Source organism: Rhinatrema bivittatum, chromosome 9 (assembly GCF_901001135.1).
Source record: "Rhinatrema bivittatum chromosome 9, aRhiBiv1.1, whole genome shotgun sequence".
NCBI lineage: Eukaryota > Metazoa > Chordata > Amphibia > Gymnophiona > Rhinatrematidae > Rhinatrema > Rhinatrema bivittatum.
In genome coordinates, this window is record NC_042623.1 from 29,873,948 (window position 1) to 29,891,449 (window position 17,502).

Consider the following 17,502-nt stretch of genomic DNA (forward strand, 5'->3'; position numbering starts at 1 on the left):
GGGATCGAAGAGAATGAGCAGGAATATGAGGGTTAAAATGTATTCCTAGTAGTTCATTGTTAGGATTCACATTGTTGTGAATTATTGTTAGGACTTTGTATATCATTCTGGATTGCACGGGTAGCCAGGGTAGGTATGCAAATAGCTCTTAATTCCTCCAGAAGCCCACGCCCCAGGAGCAGGTCTTGTCAGTGCAGGTATAAGTATCTGCAGAGAGACCCAACATGGAGGAGTCGCCTAGTGGTTAGAGTAGTAGCTAGAAACCAGGGTTCAAATCCCAGTGTTGCTCCTTGTGACCTTGGGCGAGCCACTTTACCTTCCATTACTTAGGTACAAACGTAGAGGGTCGTTTGCTAAGCATTTTTCCCATGGACACAGAATTAAAAACCCTTTAGTAAATAGGCCCCTTAGACTGTAAGCCCTCTGGGGATAGGGAAATACCCACAGTACCTGAATGCAATCCACTCTGAAGTGCCAAAAATGGAATATAAAGGATCAATGTGTGGAGAGAGACGAAGAAATGGCAGAAATATTAAACAAATACTTCAGTTCGATGTTCACTAAAGAGGACCCTGGAGAAGGACCGTCGCTAGTTAACAAGAAACTGGAGGGGAATGGAGTAGATGTAACTCCATTTACAGTAGAAAATGTATGGGAAGAGCTGGGGAAACTGAAAGTGGACAAAGCCATGGGGCCTGATGAGGCTCATCCCAGGATACTGAGGGAGCTCAGAGATGTGCTGGCGGGTCCGCTGTGTGACCTGTTCAATAGATCCCTAGAAACGGGAGTGGTGCCGAGTGATTGGAGAAGAGCGGTGGTGGTCCCGCTTCACAAGAGTAGGAACAGAGAAGAGGCTGGTAACTACAGACCGGTCAGCCTCACTTCGGTGGTGGGAAAAGTAATGGAGTCACTGCTGAAAGAGAGAATAGTAAACTATCTACAGTCGGGAGAATTGCTGGACCAGAGGCAGCATGGATTCACCAGGGGAAGATCCTGTCAGACAAATCTGATTGATTTTTTTTGACTGGGTAACCAAGGAATTGGATCAAGGAAGAGCACTTGATTGTCATCTACTTGGATTTCAGTAAAGCTTTTGATACACTTCTACACAGGAGACTGGTGAATAAAATGAGAAGCTTAGGAGTGAGTGCCGAGGTGGTGGCCTGGATTGCAAACTGGTTGACGGACAGAAGACAATGTGTGATGGTAAATGGAATTCTCTCTGAAGAGAGAGTGGTTTTAAGCAGTGTACCGCAAGGATCGGTGTTGGGACCTGTTGTTCAATATCTTTGTGAGCGACATTGCGGGCCGGGATAGAAGGTAAGGTTTGTCTTTTTGTGGATGACACTAAGATCTGCAACAGAGTGGACACGCCGGAAGGAGTGGAGAGAATGAGACGGGATTTAAGGAAGCTGGAATAGTGTCGAAGATATGGCAGCTGAGATTCAATGCCAAGAAGTGCAGAGTCATGCATATGAGGAGTAGAAATCCGAATGAACTGTATTCTATGGGGGGAGAAAGGCTGATGTGCACGGAGCAGGAGAGAGACCTTGGGGTGATAGTGTCTAATGATCTGAAGTCGGCGAAACAATGTGACAAGGTGATAGCTAAAGCCAGAAGAATGCTGGGCTGCATAGAGAGAGGAATATCGAGTAAGAAAAGGGACGTGATAATCCCCTTGCACAGGTCCTTGGTGAGGCTTCACCTGGAGTACTGTGTTCAGTTCTGGAGACCATATCTCCAAAGAGACAGAGACAAGATGGAGGCGGTCCAGAGAAGGGCGACCAAAAAGGTGGATGGTCTTCATCGAATGACTTATGAGGAGAGATTGAAGAATCTAAATATGTACACCCTGGAGGAAAGGAGGAGCAGAGGTGATATGATACAGACTTTCAGATACTTGAAAGGTTTTAATGATCCAAAGACAACGACAAACCTTTTCCATCGGAAAAAAATCAACAGAACCAGGGGTCATGATTTGAAGCTCCAGGGAGGAAGACTCAGAACCAATGTCAGGAAGTATTTCTTCACAGAGAGGGTGGTGAATGCCTGGAATGCCCTTCCGGAGGAAGTGATGAAGACCAGAACTGTGAAGGACTTCAAAGGGGCGTGCGATAAACACTGTGGATCCATAAAGTCTAGAGAACATGAATGAAGAGTAGGTGGCTTGCGGGAAGGACGGCTACTACCTGGAGATAATACCCTTATTCAATAAACATACACATAGTTAATGCGACTCCAACATTGCTCTAAGCTTCAACGGCAAGAGGAAAAATGGAAAAAAGGATTTGCATTCACAAAAAAGCGGGGAGTAGCTTGCTTGTTATGGCGGTTACTACCCCAAACCAAATAAGCCTGATACTTCACCTTCAATGCATATCCAGCATAGCTCTCTGCTTCAATGGCAGGGGAGAAAGTCTGATACTTCACTTTCAATGCATATTCAGCATAGCTCTCTGCTTCAATGGCAGCGGAGAAAGACTGATACTTCACTTTCAATGCATATCCAGCATAGCTCTCTGCTTCAATGGCAGGGGGGATGAAGAAAAGTGGATCTATATACAGACAACAACCAACAAAGACTGAATTACATAGTCTGGGTAAACAAATAAGCATGGGTGTAGCTTGCTTATTGTGGCGGTTACTACCCCTAACTAATTAAGCTAGATATTTCACTTAGATGCAGTTCCAACACTGTTCTCTACAGTAATGGTGGGGGTGGAAGGGAAATAGAACCAAAAGGTTACTAAGAGCCAAGAGTAACATAGAAACATAGACATGACGGCAGAAAAAGACCAAATTGCCCATCCAGTCTGCCCAGCAAGTTTCGCAATTTTTTTTTCTCATACTTATCTGTTACTCTTGGCTCTTAGTAACCTTTTGGTTCTGTTTCCCTTCCACCCCCGCCATTAATGTAGAGAGCAGTGTTGGAGCTGCATCTAAGTGAAATATCTAGCTTAATTAGGATAATCAGTATATTTGATTTTTTTTGTTTATTATTGAATTGTCATTATGATGGTTATTCTGTAATAATGATACCATAATTACCAAAAAACAAGTAAATGCTTGTAATTTATATTGTGAAAAATGCATAAAGAAGATAAAAAAAACCAAAAAACCTTTCAAGTATCTGAAAGTCTGTATCATATCACCTCTGCTCTTCCTTTCCTCCAGATAACAGATAAGTATGAGAGAAAAAAAAAAAGTGCGGAACTTGCTGGGCAGACTGGATGGGCCGTTCGGCCTTCTTCTGCCGTCGTGTCTATGTTTCTATGTAAAGTAAGTAAATGCTTGTTTTTTCCTTCATATAGAGTGGGCAGATTTAAAAATAAAAGTTAATTTTTACAGATAAAGCATTGTTATCTCCTGGGGTCACACTTCAAGTTCTCCTGAGTTCTACATTTGGCAAAATAAATTCTCCCATCCCTGCTATTGCCATAGGAGCCAACGTTTCCAAAAAATTGGGGGTGCTCAACACTAATTACCTCTCCCCGGTCACAGTAAAGGAGTTTGCACAAAACTGAGGGTGCTCGAGCACCTATGGCTGTTACTGCTATCTAACACCACCCCCCCCCCCCCCCCAACAGTGAAATAAAGATGATATCAGAGGCCAAGTGAAAAAGTGCACCCTCACTCCGTACCCTACACACACACATAAATATATATAGTTGATAAAGAAAACCGGACAATGGGAGCTGGGGAGGGTGAAGGGTTGGTGTCTAAAATGGGAGGGGGAGAGACAGCCGAGGGTGTGGAGGGACTAAAGTTCAGAAAAGAGCAGAGAGGGCGAGAGATACTGCGGAGGAAGGCAGAGCGGAGAACGTGAAACTGAGGGGGAGCGCAGAAAGGTGGGAGAGAGTGTATGGAGGGTTTGGGCCTGGGGAGGGGGAGAAAGGAGGGGAGAAAGAAAAAAGGGAGAGGAGGTAATGCCAAGGGAGAGAGTCCAGCCTGGGGAGGAACTGCTCAGGCCAAGGGACTAAGGAGAAGGAGTGCAAGGGGAGGCCTTATGATGTAGTATTGGAAAAACCCTTTAGTGCACGTTAAATTACATTTCTCAGAATAACAGCATAGAATTCATTGTCTTTGAGTGATTTGAAGTATGCACATTTTTCAGAATTGCTGCACAGTGTGCAGAGATGTAGACGGTTGTGACTTGATGGTGGAAGTTCCCGGGTGTGTGTGCGCGTGCAGACAGCGGGCGACGGCAGCTCCCGCGTGTGTGGTGCAGGCGGCAGCGACGACTGCTTTGTGTGTGCTCCCAACCTCCGGCGGAGATGTCCCTTCTTGAAACGGATGGAGCACAGCAGCTCCACTCCCCTGCAGAGGCCGTTCTGGCTTCATCTCATCGGCCGCAGCAACAGGCTACTGAATGCCGGAAGTCACCGCTGCGTCAGTGGGTTGCCCGAGCCATTCGGGGTCCACCCATGTCTATGCTTGTGGTCCGGACTTTCCCGCCGCTGAAGATGCCAGATGGAAACTGATGGAAAACCATGATCATAGGTGCCGGTGCAGGGAAGGGCCCCAGCGGCACCTATGATCATGGCCATATTGGCCATGAGGCTAGCTAAGGGCCTGAAGCGCGGGCCTCTGTGTTTACAGCTCCAGTCACTCCCCTTCCTCACTCAGCCTGCAGAGGAGCATAAGGAAAGGGGGGTGAGTCTGGAGCAAACACTGCAGGCAACGCGTGGGGGAGACACCGGAGGGCAGGAGCTGTAACAGACGCAGCTCAGTCCGCCACTGTGATTCCAGGGACTCGGGACTCGCTCCAGGTGAGGGGGCACAAGCCAGGGATAAGGGGGTGGGAGCAAAGAAAGCGCAGGGTCAGGGAGAAGAAGGTAAGGAATGCTGGGGGTGGTCCTCGGAGAGAAGGAAAAATGAGGGTGGGGGAGAGAGAGAATAGTAGTAGATTAATGGAGGGGGGTGATGTGCGTTATTCCTCCCCCACTCCCTACTAATCAACCGCAATCTCCGGGTGATCACACAACTCAAAGGTTCCCAGGTATGCAGGTAAACACGGATTCATTACTCTCGGTCTGAAGGCAGCGTGGTTTTGTTTCATGTTATGATATTGATGCGGTTTAAAGAGGAAGTGAACCACAGCTCTGAAGGTTAATGGGCTCTGAATAATGCCAGAGGGGTGGAAGGGACCAGGTTCGGGGACAGATGAAGGCATGCTGAGACCCTACACTATGGCAAGTTTACGAGACCCCCACGGAATTCCCCCCAAAAATGTGAAACTAGAAATTTAGCAATTCTTGTGTATTTAGAAGCCGCTCATAATCATAGGCCCTAAGCTGTTCTTAAATCCAGCACTGGCCAGATTCGCTGAGTAATACAGAGAGAGAGAGAGAGAAGCAACGCGTAGCTTGACATAGGAAACGCTGACTCCTGCTCATTGCTATATACTGCGCTTTAGATGAATGACAAAACCAAGCTGCCCAACTCCCAGCCTCTGCTCTACAGGCCGGTTGCAACCAGGAGTGTTCGCAGCCCCCCCGGGGAGGAGGGCGTTTCCGCTGTTGCACAACGGTGACACCTAGTGGCCAGATCCAGGGTTCAGGAAGGAGCTGCTGCCCATGATCCCTGGGCCAAGGGCTGTAGATGCAATGGGTGGGCTAACATTAGGAACTGGAAAAGATTTATACAATGAGCCGGGGGGGGAGGAGGGAGGAGGTGGAACCCCACCCACCCCAGAGAGTCGAACACGTGGGCTCACAGCACCGTAGTCCCGTAAAGGCTTGTGACAATGGAGCTGGAAACCCAAAGAAGCGTGGGCGGAGCACGGCCCCCAAAAAAAAAAGTTAATTAAAAATTGATTATTGAACCCCTAGTCAAACTACCCTCGGCTCGGCTGTCACTGGTTTTAGTGTGAAGGATTGCAGCCAGTTAATTCCCGTCCACCCACCCACCGGAGCAAAAAATGTCTTTCTGTCCTTAGCAGGGTGGCTGGAGGAGAAGATCCCTGTAGCAGCTCCTATCAATTACAGCCTCAATACCTCCGAATACTCAGTACCGCCATTAGCTTCCAGGCACTCGTCCAGAGTCATTTTAAAATTTAATAACATTTATTGATGTGGCTAGAACTGTCTCTGTTGGCAGCGGATTCCGTAACTTAGCCAGCCCTGTCTTTTTAGGTGAGCGTGGGCCGCTTTCCTCCTCATAATCTGCAGGGCGCGTGCTGGTTCCGTCCGTTGCTCTCTCAGCCGGGCAGGGAGACTGGGACGGGCCCGACCGGTCCTGTGCCTGCTATCCTCCCAGACTAGGTTACTGTGTCTCTGAGGCGAGGAGGCTCCCTGCCCGTTCCTGGCGCGATCCGCGGGCACGCGCCACCCTCTGATTTTACGCGAGAAGAGACGGTGCCCACGGCGAGGTTCTCTCTCTCTCTCGTTTTCTACGGGCTGTTCTCGCTGCTCTCCTGTGTGCGCGCGAGCCCCCGGAGAGGCAGCTCCGGCTTGTGGGTTACGCCTTTCGTGGCTTTTTAATTCGGTGGGCTCTCTCTCTCTCTCTGCGTTCATGTAATACACGGCTCAAGACTATGCGTCGTGCGTTAAGTTCATTTTTTTTTCTCCTCCTGTTCAGAGCTCCTCGTTAACGCATGCAGCACTGACTACACTTGATTTGCTCCTTGTGCTTTATAAAAACCCAGAGCCTTTTCCCCGATTGGTCTGAGTACGCACAGGGCCCATTCAGTGCACAATTTGCCTATCCAGGATTACGGCCTAGATGCACTGCCCTACATTTAGGCACTTTAAATATCATCTACAATTGATCTGCACTTTGTCCCAGTGTTTCCGGTTTCTTGTGTGATAGGCAGAGAAAGAGGAGGAGGAGGCCAGAAAGATGAGAGAGGGAGAGAAGGAAGGTCAGAGAAGTCCTGGGGCAGAAGGACAGGAACGACTGAAAAGAGCAAAGATGTAGCCAGGGCCTGGCATCTTTAGGCCCAGGATCATCCTTACTGGAGCTGCCAGAGGAAGATGTCATCTGCATGTACTATTTCAGCTTAAGGGTCATTAGGGTCCTATATGACTATTTGAAGCCTGACACACTGATCCTCAGACAACCAGGTCTCGTGCCATTCCTCAAATTTGCTGAACTTATAAAGTTACCCTGCCCCTAAATCTTTTTGAATCACAGTGGCTGCAGTCTGTGGAATGGAGCGGAGCTCTTTCTTTGGATGTTTCTACCGGGTACTGCAAGCCATGCATAGACAATTCGGGACATTTAGAGGTCCATGTTCAAAAAGTATTTAGAAAGATAACTAACAGTTATCCCTCTAAATGGCTTTACCCAGCTATAGTCAGCCCTTATCTGGCTAAATTCTAGCCAGGTAAGGTGGGGGTGTTCTGGGGGGATGGGCAGAAGGCATTCTTGGGGGGTAGGGGGGAGCGGAGTTAGCCGCTTAAGTTAATCGCCTAACTCTGATAGTTCGGAGTTAGCCAGTTACCTTCTGCAGCTAACTCTTGTTGAGCTGTAGGGCTTTTCTAAAGTTAGATGGTTATAAAACAACCGGCTAACTTTAAGACAGCCGGGTATATTTGGTGTTGCAACCGTGTCACTGAATATTCCCTGCTAGTTAGTCGGTTATATATAACCAGTTATATATAACTGTGTGGACTGAGCGATGATCCCGACACAAACCTGGACTGACTCCAGCCTTTCTTAAAACACTTATCTTTATTATAGCTTCACCATCATACAACAGTGGACTGTCTTCCCTTCAGAACAGTGTACTTAATTACTCAAGGTTCAGCTTCGTCGCAGCTCAGTGTTTGGACAGCAATATTCTACAGGAGCTGCCTTCTTCCTGGAGACCCGGGCCTGGTCTGACTAACCCCCCTTGTGAGAGAGAGAGTTCTGTGCAGCCCAGCTCTCACTCCTCCCCTGCTGGGCTGCACAGAACTCTCTCTCACAATGGCAATTAAAGGGGACCAGGCACCTAGCCTGATCCTGTGCCAGTTTAAGGGGGAAATATAGGGGCACTGCCTCACAAACTGGCTAACTAGCACACAGCTGCATAGCAGCTGAATATGGACCTCTTATTCAATATCCCAATGAAAGGCAACAATGGCTGATGTGTTTAACATGATGGACGCAACAGAGTACATGCATGTAGCGCTTGCACCACCTCATGAAAGGGACAAAGCCTATAGGAACAGGAAATCCTGTCATTCCCTAAACGTGACAGTGATTTGTGTCACACACATGCAAATATTGAATGTGGTGGCCAAATACCCTGGCTCCTGTCATGACTCCTTTATCTTATGCCACTCCAGAGTGTTGTGTTTTTCCTGGGTGACCATGGCTTCTCTCTCCAGTGACTGCTCTGAGGAGTCCAACAGACGGGAGGTTCAGTGAGGCGCATGCATCCACTCATCCTGTAACAGAGCAGATATTTGCGGTGTTAAAAAGTTGCCTTGGGTATTTGGCTCACTCAGGTGGCGCCTTAGTGGCTATGATCACAGAAATCTGATGCATTCTTCAAGCTATCGCATAGAAGCCAACATTAATCCACAGCTTTCCCAGGATCCCTACAGCCTCTCTGCCAGATATTGGGGTAGCATTGAGGAGGGGAGGTCAGACCAGAAGAAGATTCAGTGTGGGTTATTTCTCCTGTATGTGGTACCAAAATGAGGAAGAAAATGCTGTTTTGCTGGACCCCTTACTCCCTCATAACTAACTCGACTTTCCTTTTACAGGGTGCTGTCCCCATGGGCCTTCCTCTGCTAACTCACAGATGAAAGGTAAGAATATCCGACTTTTGTCTATAATAATGCATGCTTTATGGGTGAAACAATGGGGGTGACTCCAAGCCTCTGGCAGAGGCCTTTGTGATGACCCTACAGACCTGTACTATTGCAAAAGCACCCTTGTGGTCCCTTAACCAGGAAAATCAAAAGAGCAAAGTAAGCCAGAAGTTTGGCTGTGGTCATACAGAGCTCTATATTCGGGAAAGCCATTTAGTGGATAAGTTATCCGACTAAAGTTAGCCAGATAAATTGTCCCTTCTATTCAGCGGGATAAAGGTCCTGCTGAATATACTTTCCTAAAGTTATCCAGCTAAATGTAGTCAGATAACTTAAAAACCTAGCCAGCTATGTTTGAATATAGCCGGACGGAGTTTTTATTTATTTATTCAGGGAAATTTATAAACCGCCTTCCAGACTGGAACAACCTCTCAAGGCGATATACACCTAACAGAGCACTCGGACATCAAATGAACAGATCACTTAGGCAAAAGAACAGTAATAACAAGGACAATAAAACAGCACTCTTACATGCAGTCACGTGGTGGCGACTCCGATGTCGACTGGCACTAAGAGAAGTTTGATGGTCACCTGAATTCTGAGGCCCTCTATCAATATTTCCAATTGGAATTGACATTCTACAAGCCCGGACAGGCTATCGAGTGCATAGAGATCATAGGATGGTTAGGCTGGAAAAAAAAAACAGAACAAAATGAGCAGCTATATTTCCTTCCAGGTGAACGGACTCGCCTTTGTAGGCCGAACAAATGATATCACGTATCTTCATGCTGAGGGTCCTGGGGATTGGCCATCATTCTTGATCAGACCAAAGGAAGGTCTGGTTTAGACAGCTATGCTTCAGCCCTCTTACGGAAGGTGAGGTAGCATGGTTCAAGGCAGGTGGGCCAGGTAACTTGCTACTTCTCCGGGTATCTTCAAAAGATGCATTTAAATACATGCGGTGCTGGGGCCAGAATAACGCGAGGTATTTCAAATAGCTCACATTATCCCCCCGTGAGGCCGTTTACCGCGCGGTAAATATCTAAGGAGGCTCAGTGAATGAGCCCCTTAGATTGTAAATCCCCTAGGGACAGGGAAATGCCTTACAGAATCTGAATGCAATCCGCTTTGACTTGAAAGGCGGGATATAAACGAAAAATTAAAGTTAATTATAACTGGATCCTGAGTGGAAAAGACTGGGATCTCTTAGGGAAGACTGGGGCCACAGTCTCCTCTCTTGTCCCCGGGGGGGGGGAGGCCTTGTCCCTTTATCAACATGTGGCAAAGCATCGATTTCATAAAATTCAGCAATGTGGAGAGGGCAAGTCTGTGCATGCTCTCGGCCTTCTGCACGCGTCACCTGCAAACCCCCCAAACCCACTTTGACTTCCTAAAATCTACTGCTGCGTGCTGAATTCCTTCGATTCAGTTCATGCTTGCTCTTAAATCTTTCTCGGCTCAGCTTTTTCACGTCTCTCGCCAAGATTCCCCCAGCCCAAGGGTAAATAAATAGACATCAGTGCCTCCCTCCCCAGCAGTGAAGGGAATGGAGATTAAAAAAAAAAAACCCACAAAACCCTGCATCATGAAATAATGCCGATTTCAATCATCGCAAAGGAGACCCAGGCGTCATTTATGTGTGCGGATAAAATCAGGAGTGCAAGGGCTGTGCAGCCTCGGGTGATGAATTGGTTGGAAGCAGGATGAATGGGGAAAGGAGGGAGCTCCATGCAATTTATAACAGTTTTGCTGTGGGGAGGCTGAGATGCTGCATGCACGGGCTTCCAGTTTAGGAAAAAAAAAAAAAGAGAAGAGCCTTGCGCATGGATGCCACGGGTCTGGTTCAGCCTTCCTAGTGGCACAGCACTGTCTAATAACCTCAGTCCTTGCTGGTTTGTCATTCTGTGTTAGATCGGCTTTATTCTTCATGGCATCCCCACTTCTTCTGCCAGCCCCGCTTAACTCTTCAGCAGCACCTGCTTCCTCTTTTCATATTGCCAGGGCTTTCTATCTAATAACAAGACAAAGGGAGGGCTCATTAATTCAGCAGCTACCAGGTGCCAAGAGCTCAAACAAAACAAAGCACTGACGTGCATTCAAACACACTCCTTCAATAAATAATGACCACAAAAACAATCACATATTTGACTCAACTCGCACAGTACGAAAGCAGTGCAAGAACTGAAAATGTGTTCGGGAAGGCTTTATTTGGAGCACGGGTGCAGACATCTAGTCCCGGAGAACCACAAAAAGAGGTCTAGTTTTCGGACTAACCGAGCTCTGCAAATTAATCTGCCTCTGCCCAGGTATTCCTTGCAAATATTCATTGTGGATGAATTGAGAACAAGATCTGTCTGCCGCCCTCAAGGACCGGAGTTGGGCGCCTGTGATTGGGGCCTGCTGCCACCCAGTTCCCTGTCACAGAGCAGTGCCTGGTGGGATAATGAAAATGCAAGGCCCCCCTCGTTTCATTACCACCTCCACCCCTTGATCTCACCTCTCCCCACCCTTCCAGCTCAGTAATACCGGAATAGCCATGGCAGTGGGAGAAAGCTTTAGGGTCTGATGCAATAAACGAGCGACTGCTTTCCTAACCCGCGCGCGCACCCAGGCACCTCTCCTGGGGGTGCCCGACGCAATATGTAAATGAGGGAGGAGGCGCCAGGGTCAATTGCACCCCCCTAGCGCCTCCTGAGCACTCCTGCCGCCTCCTGTTCCCTGACAACCGATCATCCACAGAAAGTGCGGAGGCACCAGAGGTTCAAAAGTGCTTAATTCCACCTCCTGCTGCTCTTCCCAGTCCACCATGGAGGAAGGTGCAGCTTTGATTTTGCTTTTCTTTTTTTTTTCAGGGGGAGGGAGAGTGGCAGAAGAGGCAGGACTGATGAAGGGTATGAGGCACCCCCTAGGTGAATCTTCAGCCTTTTGCTTACTCCTCCCCTCCATTAACCTTCAGGCTCACTGACCGACCCTCCTGTAAGATTCTGATATTTAAACCCAACAGTCACGAGGTCTACATCACCCTCCCTCCCTGAGAAGTCCCGTCAGAAAAACAAACCAACATAAAGCCATTTATGTGGGGAAATACTGGTTTACCCAGAGAGAAGGGGCTTCCTGAAGACTGCCCGCCCTAAAAGCTCCTAAAACCCTTTCAGAACTTGTGAAAGGTCCACAGGCAAATCCACCCTGAGGGACTTTGCACCAGAATGCAGGCTTTTGAAAATTATCTCAGACTTGTAAATATTAAACTTTCTTCTGTATCTCTCTCTATATCTAATGAAAATATCTTTCAGAAATCATCTCAGACTGCCTGAATATGTCATCTGTGATTTTTCTGAGGGCAGACTGCCAAAAAAATATCAAGAAATACATAACATTTAATTTATAAATGCATGGGCACGAGATGCCAACTGACTCCAATTTTTTTTTTTTGAAAGACGGATTAATCTAATGAGTTCTAATGTTCTCTTTTCCCTCACAAAGGCGATCAGCGGCACCAGACTGGAGTTATCCTGAAAAAAAAGTGGAACCAGCCCAGCAGTCTAAACGACCCGGGAAACACCAGTGGTGACCGCCTGTTTCACCGGGCTCCGCTTCTCACGCAAAACGACAGAAAAAAAACCCCAAACCATTCAACAGATTTCCATTTTGCTCAATCGCAAAAACCAAACAAGGGAAGGCGACGCCAGGCGCAGACGGAGTTCAGAGATTTTCCCGTGCGCAGCCCTACTACCAGGGGGAGGGCCTAGAAGCGCTGGGCAGAAGGAGCAGGAAGGATGAAAATAAGAGAGAGCAGTAAACAGCGAGAGTGATTTTTGCAGCGAGCCTGGGCGACTCTGGCCCTAGAAGGCTGCAGACCAGTCCGGGGGTTTTCAGGGGCAGCCAAAATGGGCAACCTTTAGTCTGTTCCTCTGAGAAAAATCTACCACGTTATTTATTTATTTTGGACTTTTATATACCAGCGTTCATGTAGAAAATACATATCACATCGGTTTGCAATGAAACAGTTCTTGCATAAAAGCATTACATGGAACAGGGGTTACAATGAACTGGGATCTATGGAGATAAATACATGGGGTTAAAAATAAAATAAACTGTTAATATGTCATTCAAGTATAAAACAAACAAGTTAAATTAACAAATAACGAACAAATAGAATAGCAAATTAACTGAAGAGCATACATTGAAGTGGAACCAAAATTGAAATGAAAATGAAAATGTTCTCAACTTTAGAGAGAGGATCGTGGTTACTACAGTGGTGGGAGGGGGAGACGGATCGGAGGATCTGGGGTGAGATAATCCTGAAAACCAGGCCAGATTGGTTTCTCGCAGAAGCCGCTGAGATGGGACCTTCCCGGACGATGTAAAGCAGGAAGGCGTTTAAAAGTGGAAAAGCTGCGCCCCCTTTGCCGGTTTAACAGCTTCTTTATCTGCTGGCTCTGCCTGTGTTTGCTCACTTCTGCCGGGCTTGTTGTTCATGCCTTGTCAGACACCGAGCACGAAGTCTATCGGCGGGACACAACAGAAGTGATTGCTGTTGCTTTCGTAACGCTCGCCGAGCCTCCAGGGTGAAGGTGCTCCCAGCCATAATTTATTTATTTATTTTTTAACAAAAAAGAGGCTTTGAACAGGCTGCAGCAGCTTCCACGGAAGGCTGCCAGCAGTTCTGTGCCCCGAAGGGGACTGTTGCGCGTCCCGGCCGCGTTGGTGCCGCGACCGGGGCCTGCTCACCTCGCGCTCCCGTCCACCAGCTCCGGCTCCCCGTCTCTGGCGGTCGCGGCCAGTTTCCCGTCGCCCGCGGCGCTCCCAGGCGTCCCTAGGCCCCTCGGGGTCTTCCAGCTCTCAGCACTCCTCACGCCGGGGCTCGGCGTCCTCCATGGTGTCGGTCCTGCCCCTAAGGCGCGCGGACCGTGCTTCCCTTTAAAGGGCACGGCGCAGGAACTCGGTCCGCGGCTCCAGGAGATGAAGTCACATAACCTTGGCAATCGGGTCCACACCTCTGTGTATTAGTTTGCCTGTTCCTTGTATCTGATCCTGCGTTCCAGTGTCTCCTTGTTTCAGTGTCTCCTGTGTCTCAGCGTTCCCGTGGTCCTCCGTGTCTTCCAGCATCTGTCTTGTTCCTGCTCCATGTTCCCTGGTAATACCCTTCGGACTGATTCTTGGTACTGACCTCTGCTTGCCTGATTACGACTGACCGCTGCCTGGACCTGACCTTTGCCTGCCTGCTGACCACATTGACCGCTGCCTGGATCTGACCTCTGCCTGCATGACCACGTTGACCGCCACCTGGAACTGACCCTCGCTTGCTTTGACCACGCTCGGACTGACCTTGGATTTAACCCTTGCTTTGGCTGACCACTTCTGGATGGATACCCTGATTTTGACCCTTGCGCTTCACTCGGGCACTCTCTTGCCTTCTGTGACCACCAGACCGACCTGCTTGGACTCTGCCCGCAGCCTTCATCCGACCAGACCCACAGGCGCTGCCTGTTCTGCCCAGAGAGTCTTCCTGAACTGTTACCTCCCTGAGGTCTCCGGAGTCTCCAGTTCAGGTCTGATCCATCCTCTCTGCATCAGCCGCGCACCCTTACTCGTGGTGGGCACACCTCTCCACTACCTCTCCGGGAGACCCTCTGAGGCCCACCTAAGTCCAGGCAGTCCGGGAACCCAAGGGCTCAACCTGCGGAAACCCCGGACTGTTATTGGCGAAGCTCCAGCTAGCCTCTGTCTCCTCGTGTGCTCCGCCTCCTGGTGGCAGGCGCTGTCTGGGTCCGACCACAGGGCCGTACCAATCCTGCACCAGACCAAGGGTCCACCTCCGGCGCAACAGGGACGGTATGAAACTGTCCTGGTTTACCCTGTTGCATGCCCCTGGAGTTGGCTGCCATCTTGCTCTGCCTCAGGCACTCTTGGGGTGGGGTAGGGGAGGGGACAACCAGGAGTGGATTAGCCTGGCCCTTGTAATTTGAAATTGTTGGCAAAATGTACTTTTAATCTCGGTGCCACCAAACGGAGAAGCTCCAGCCTTTCAGGCATAAGGGGTCACCAACCAGCAGCTCCTTTTCCAGACAGGCTCTGGTTTTGCCCATCATATGGATGGCATCTGAATCCCGCTTTACTTAGGGCAGGGGTATTCATTCCCCGCCTTCCAGCAGGTCAGTGACAGTGTGCATGCAAATTTCTCATGCATATTCATTCCATTAGGGATATCCTGAAACCCGACCTGTTGGAGGGCTGGGAATGAATGTTACAGACTTAGGGGCCGATGCAATACAGTGCACTCAGACGCCTGTTTTCATAACCGGCAGCCGCCGCGGGTTCGTGTTAGCAAGGAGGCGCTAGGGGCGCGCAAGTGACCTTAGTGGCTCCTTGCTAGAGTGACTCCCTAATTTGCATATAGCATGGCGCCCCCCTTGAGGACCCCATGCGCGTGTTAAGAAAGTGGGCGCTGACTTTTCCACTTATTTTTTTGCATCGGCCCCTTAGGGAGTAAGTTGTTTGGCTGCTGTGGTAGACCACTTGAATGTATAGTGCTCAAGAGCTAGTCAAGACAAGGCTCTGTCTGTGTTGCACATGTGTGCAAGTGCAGTATTTTGGCTAATGTAAAGTTTCTCTGTAGGGATTTGTAGCAGTTTGGCTGTTTGTGTTTGCCCACTATGTAGTTTGTGTTCTAGGGCTTGGTATAATGTTTGCCTTTCCTGTCTTTTTGTAGATAAGGTTGCTGCTGTTTGAGTCCTGAGAGTTACTGTTGTTATGGTATGGCATGGGAAGGTTCTAGGTGGTGTTTTATTTTTTTGTAGGGATTTGTCTTACTTCACAAACTGTTTGGCACTGAGGTGGCACCAGCATTTGAATATATTTTTTTTGCATGTCCTAGTTCTGTTCTGCATCTGTTGGAATCTTAAGTTCTTATGATGATGATGATGATTATTGCTGTTTTATTGTACTTATGATATTCTCTGCATTTTTTGAAATAATTCATAAAAATACATTTATATTTGTTTTATTTCGTAATTGGATCTGATGTTTCTGTTAAACTTTTTACTTTTTACATGATGTGTATTTATAAACTGCAATAAATATAAAACTAATTAATATAGATTAATGTATTTTTAATGCTTGAAATAAACGAATTAAATATTTTAAAGCATCACTCTTGATGAAAGCACTTATTGATAAGAGTACAAATAGTAGGGCCTAGACTTGTATGTCAGCTGCCCACTCATGTTAACCTTGGGGCCCCCCCCAAAATTCATTTCCGGCTATGCCACTGCTGCACGGAGTGGCAGTTACTACCCTAAGCAACTTACTTGGCATACTGGATGAACTATTTTGGTCTTTACCTGCCATCATTTATTCTGTTTCTGTGGTTGGGCTTTGCTCAGGCCAGCCAGGAAGGACCAGGCTCTGGCGCCTTGATGGAGCATAGGGGAGGTTGGAGGGACTCATGAAAACACTAGCTGGACTTGGCTCAGCCCAGCTGGGAAGACACCAGTCCCAACTTGGTGGCAGGACCTCATTTTCTTCTTAAATTTCTTGCAAATAGTGCATGCTATTTGCTAATAGTACACACTAATTGCCGAAACTAAAAATACCTGATAAATTTTGGATTTTTCAGAGAGACAGTGCATTCATTTCAGGTAAAGCAAACTGAAACAAAAATGTCTGCTTCGGTTTGGATTACCCATTTGTTTCAACCGGATGCACATGCCTAGTGGCTATCCTAAAAACCTGACTGGCTATGAGCAATTTTAGGATGGTGAATCTCTCATACAACCTTGGGAGTTAGAAGGCAGCTGCTGCTTCAGGCCCCTAGACACAGACACCATGAACAGAAAATTAAGGTAAAGAAAAGGAAAAAAAAAAAAGCCCAGGAAAAAGCAAGAGAGAGGCCTTGGTGTGTCATATTATCAGGATTCCTCCATCCATGACTTATGGGTCAATTTGAATGTAATTTCGTTAGAATGCAATCTCAGTGCTTCTTACCTGCAGGCACCTTCAGTTAGTTTTTATTTTATTAACTGGCTGAAGAGAAGGGAGCGATCATGTGTGTCAGTCTTGTTATGGGAGCCGGTGCTCAGTCTGTGGGGAGAGCGGAGCACAGCAGAGACTGACAAGGACAGGTAAGCGAAGTCGAGCTAGGAGAGATGGAGGGGACTGTTTGTTTATTCATTTTGGCATTAACATGGCATCTCAAACTGGGGCACTGAATTACATGACAGATTCAACGAGTCCCCATCCCTGAAATGCTTCCGATCTAGGTGGGTACCTGAGCCAACCGCAGATCAAAATGATTGGTCTGGGTCACAGTGAGTGGCCATGAAGGGGACCAAATGTAGGTCTTCCAGTTTCCAGGCCCTTGCACTATCCCGCTAGAGACTATTCCCTCTTAGTTGTGTCTTAAGCTTTACCACTAACGAGGCCCTGGGTCTGCAAGCGATCACAGCTTTCACAGGATGGGTAAAAGCACCGTCCCACAGATCTCACTGCAGCTTTCCTAGTGCGAATTATTCAGCGATTATAATTCCCTCCAACAGGTTGGAAAGGCAAGGGATTAAAGGCAAATCCAGGGGAAAACACACACCTGCAATATTCACTGCAGTGCACGAGGAGTAAAACAAAAACTCCCAACGGGAAACCGAAGGCCCCCCTACCGGTACTCTTAGGATACGAGTAGTAAAGCAACGTTCTGGCAGTAACGTGGACCCTGCTGTAAATTCCTTGTTCCGACTCTGGTAACAATGCAAAATCTCCCTGC

At 47.9% G+C, this 17,502-nt stretch overlaps 1 long non-coding RNA gene across 2 annotated transcripts; it reads right to left on the bottom strand.

Annotated features, from left to right (window-relative positions):
- Window positions 1-7,678: 7,678 nt before the first annotated feature.
- On the bottom strand, window positions 7,679-11,356 carry LOC115099345. Of its 2 annotated transcripts, none has more exons than XR_003858749.1 (4): window positions 11,271-11,356; window positions 10,623-10,755; window positions 9,276-9,433; window positions 7,679-8,375 (listed from the first exon to the last, which is right to left on the bottom strand). It is a non-coding gene; the product is annotated as an uncharacterized LOC115099345 (long non-coding RNA). The 2 variants fall into 2 exon arrangements; XR_003858748.1 differs by having other exon boundaries at window positions 11,242-11,348.
- Window positions 11,357-17,502: the final 6,146 nt, after the last annotated feature.